The sequence below is a fragment of the Vitis vinifera genome, chromosome 16, assembly GCF_030704535.1.
Source record: "Vitis vinifera cultivar Pinot Noir 40024 chromosome 16, ASM3070453v1".
NCBI classification, from domain to species: Eukaryota; Viridiplantae; Streptophyta; class Magnoliopsida; order Vitales; family Vitaceae; genus Vitis; species Vitis vinifera.
Window position 1 is genome coordinate 6,427,376 of NC_081820.1, and position 4,085 is coordinate 6,431,460.

At 28.4% G+C, this 4,085-nt stretch overlaps 1 long non-coding RNA gene across 2 annotated transcripts; it reads left to right on the plus strand.

Moving 5' to 3' along the window:
- Positions 1-3,041: 3,041 nt before the first annotated feature.
- Positions 3,042-3,870, plus strand: LOC132252722 (uncharacterized). 2 transcript variants are annotated; one of them, XR_009464496.1, is made up of 4 exons: positions 3,043-3,222; positions 3,317-3,409; positions 3,493-3,611; positions 3,796-3,870. It is a non-coding gene; the product is annotated as an uncharacterized LOC132252722 (long non-coding RNA). The 2 variants fall into 2 exon arrangements; XR_009464495.1 differs by having other exon boundaries at positions 3,042-3,222; positions 3,317-3,611.
- Positions 3,871-4,085: the final 215 nt, after the last annotated feature.

The window sequence follows — 4,085 nt, forward strand, 5'->3', positions numbered from 1 at the left end:
TGGTTAAATTGTCTCATCCTTCTAATAGTTGAATCACAACTTTAATAGAAGGGCAATCTATTAGATACCATTGAACACACCAAAGTCCCCTACAATTGTTAGCTTCTTTGCAATTGCAGTGTCTCCCTCTTCCTCAATTCGAATACACACCTCTTTCCCCTTATCTAACTGATTGTAAACCCATTCTAGGAAGTATGCTTGGCTAGTCTTCTCCATTGTGACATCAAGATTCTTCCTTCCTCCTACTATTTCCAACAACAACAATCCAAAACTATAAATATCTGACTTATAGGACACATTTCCAAAGTTCCCTGACAATACTTCTGGTGCAATATAGCTCATGGTCCCTCTTGCTATTGTCATTGAAACTACACTTTGTTTTTTTGGAACATAATTTTGCTAGACCAAAATCAAAGATTTTTGGATTATAGTTTTGATCAAGCAAAATATTATGAGGTTTGATATCGAAATGAAGAATTCTTTTTATCACAACCTTGGTGAAGATACTCAATTCCTTTAGCTATGCTTAAAGCAATATTTTGAAGCTTCTCCCAACTAAGTGAGCAGTCCTTGATAGATTTTGAAAATATATACTTCTCCAAAGACTCATTTGGTAAGAACTCATAAATTAAAGCTCGTTTAACTCCATCGGCACAAAATCCAATCAAGCAAACCACATTGACATGATGGATTCTACCCATTGTTGCCACTTCATTAATGAACTCTTCTCCATTTTCTTTTGAATTGTTTAGGATCTTTACTACAACAAGAACGTCACTAGAAAGCTTTCCTTTATACACAGTTCCATATCTACCTTGACCCAATTTTTCCTTGAAGTGATTTGTAATCTTCTTAATATCAGCATACACTACTACAAAAATAGTTTATGGTGTCACTATTTACGGTGTCACTTTTAAAATAATGACACCATAGGGTTTATAATTAATAAAGGTGACACATCATATAAAAAATCTTCAATTGAGGTAGTTAGATGATATTAATTTTATATTTATAGTGTCATTTTTTGGGAAGTGACATCATATAAAATAATTTTTTTTAAGTATTATAACTTAATGAGCCCACTTTTAGAATTAATAATGATGGATACTATATAAAAATCCCATTGTTTCCATATCTCACCCACAATCCAAAAAATCTCAATATATAAATCCTATATATAAAATCATGATCTTCTTCAACCTTTTCTCTCACCCATCCATAGTCAACACGCTCAAAACCGACATTCTTCACTTTGTGGACTCCCAGGTAACCCAAAATCTCTTGGATCTATCATTTTTTTTTCTTTTATTAATGTCATTATATTAATTGTTTCAACATCTTTGTATTATGGTTTTTGTGAATTGTGTTTTCTTGAGTTGTAGGGAAAAAAAATTTAGGTTTAATCTTCTAGCATGGAAGAAAAAACTATAGATTAATTGATTTTTTTAATCTAAACCAAACACATGATCAAGTCCTTAAAAAAAAGTGAAAAATAGGAAAGAAATGAATGATTTTTAATATGTATTTGTGTGAGAATGACATGTACAAATTTTTTTTAAGATATACTATCACATAATCTTCATCCTTTCTAAAAAACGAGAGAGGAAAAAAAAAATGATTTTTCTGTCTGTATCTAAGTGGGAATGAGATATAGAATTTCGTTGAGAGTATCCAACCCCAAAAGGACCAATCTGGGAAGGCATGTGTGGTATTGACGGGAGATGATAAGATGGAAATCATAACCATAGCCATGTTCTCTCTGTGTCTTTCTATCCTCTTCAATTAATTCATGGGCATAGATATTTTATTTAGTTTTTATATTTAGTTTATTTATAGTTTATTTAGTTTCTAAAATCCAATTAGTTAGATATTTTATTTGATTTTGTTTTTATATTTAAGTATTTGAGTTTTGGAAAGTTTTTATATTTTGTTAATAGAAATAGAAATTTTTGTATTTTTTATTATTAGGAATTTCTATTTTGTTAAATTGTAAGTATCTATCTCAATAAGAGATTATTAATATTCAAATGAAAGTGGTGAAAGAGAGTAAATATTTTAATGCTCAATTATATTTTAATGTTATTTTTTTTTTTTACATAAGGGTTTATTTATGTTTTCAATTTTGAAGTTCCCTTTCCATGTCCAGCAACAAAAGTAGTGTCCAACCTTAAAATGGGCATGTGTGGTATTGACGGGAGATGATAAGATGGAAATCATAACCATGGTCATGTTCTCTCTGTGTCTTTCTATCATCTTCAATTAATTCATGGGCATAGATATTTTATTTAGTTTTTATATTTAGTTTATTTATAGTTTATTTAGTTTCTAAAATCCAATTAGCTAGATATTTTATTTGATTTTATTTTTATATTTAAGTAGTTGAGTTTTGGAAAGTTTTTATATTTTGTTAATAGAAATAGAAATTTTATATTTTTTATTATTAGGAATTTCTATTTTGTTAAATTGTAAGTATCTATCTCAATAAGAGATTATTAATATTCAAATGAAAGTGATGAAAGAGAGTAAATATTTTAATGCTCAATTATATTTTAATGTTATTTTTTTTTACATAAGGGTTTATTTATGTTTTCAATTTTGAAGTTCCCTTTCCAAGTCCAGCAACAAAAGTAGTGTCCAACCTTAAAATGGGCATGTGTGGTATTGACAGGAAATGATAAGATGGAAATCATAACCATAGCCATGTTCTCTTTGTGTCTTTCTATCCTCTTCAATTAATTCATGGGCATAGATATTTTATTTAGTTTTTATATTTAGTTTATTTATAGTTTATTTAGTTTCTAAAATCCAATTAGCTAGATATTTTATTTGATTTTGTTTTTATATTTAAGTATTTGAGTTTTGGAAAGTTTTTATATTTTGTTAATAGAAATAGATATGAGGACTTAAAGGGTTTATATTTAGGTAGTGCTTGAGCCAAGGAAAATGATAGTCCACTATCTTGACCCTATGCATCACAAACCATGTGAGGACTTAAAGGATATCGTAAACGTGTAAGTTCTTCCTATTATTTTTCATAGTATTATTTTTAAATAAAAAAAAAATACATTCACCTCAAACACATTTTTTTTATTATTTATATATATTAAAACATATAACATTTACCTATTTTAAAAATGTACCCATTGAACTTACTTACATAGGGCTCTTCGAATATCTGCAAAGAAAACATCTAAGAGGGAGCCATCTTAGCAACTAGTGCAGGTGACATCCAAAAATTTTTCTTTACACATTAGCTTATGCATTTGCACCATTTATATATGTGAGTACTAATGTTATTTTATAATTGATTGATAAGTGTCCAAGACAAGAAGGAGGGTTCGAATGTGGCTACTTTGTTATGAGATTCATTAAAGAGATAATTTTTTATCCTACAATTATTGCTTCAAAGGTATTACTTATTTAATGAATTGTACATAGTTTTAGGCTTCCAAATGTTATGCATTTTAATGTTATTTTCTTATTTGATTTCAGTTTGGTAATAAAAAAAAACATATTCTCAAGTAGAATTCGATGAAATTAGAGGAGAATGGGCTACTTTTGTGCTACAACTAATCATGAATCATGTTGATGCATCATGATCACCATGCATGGTGAGTCCCTTAGCTACTACATGAATTTTTCCATAGGTATTGTATAGTAATGCTTATTCTTTGAATAATGTTTCTATTTGAAAAAAAAAAAAAAATTCTTAGATTTGTTCATTTATGATAACATAAATCCATGTTTATTTTCTTCAATAAAATTCTCTAAAACTCATTAAATTTTGAAATGCAGGTATACACTCTTGGGAGGGTGAAATGGAGAATAAAAAGAAAGAAGAAGGCAACAAGATTTTGGATTTTTAAATGCAACTCTTATGTCATACGTTGTAGGACATAAGCATTACTTTAATTGCAACTGAGAAATTTAGATTTTTAGATGGGACTTCTATGTCATTTTATGGTTAGCCTGTTTTATGCTTATGAAATGGAGGTATACATGAATCTTGGGATCTTTAACATTTCTAAATCATGTTTTGGTATGTATTCACTCTTCTTTTTTAGTTTTGATGGGTTTGATATGTT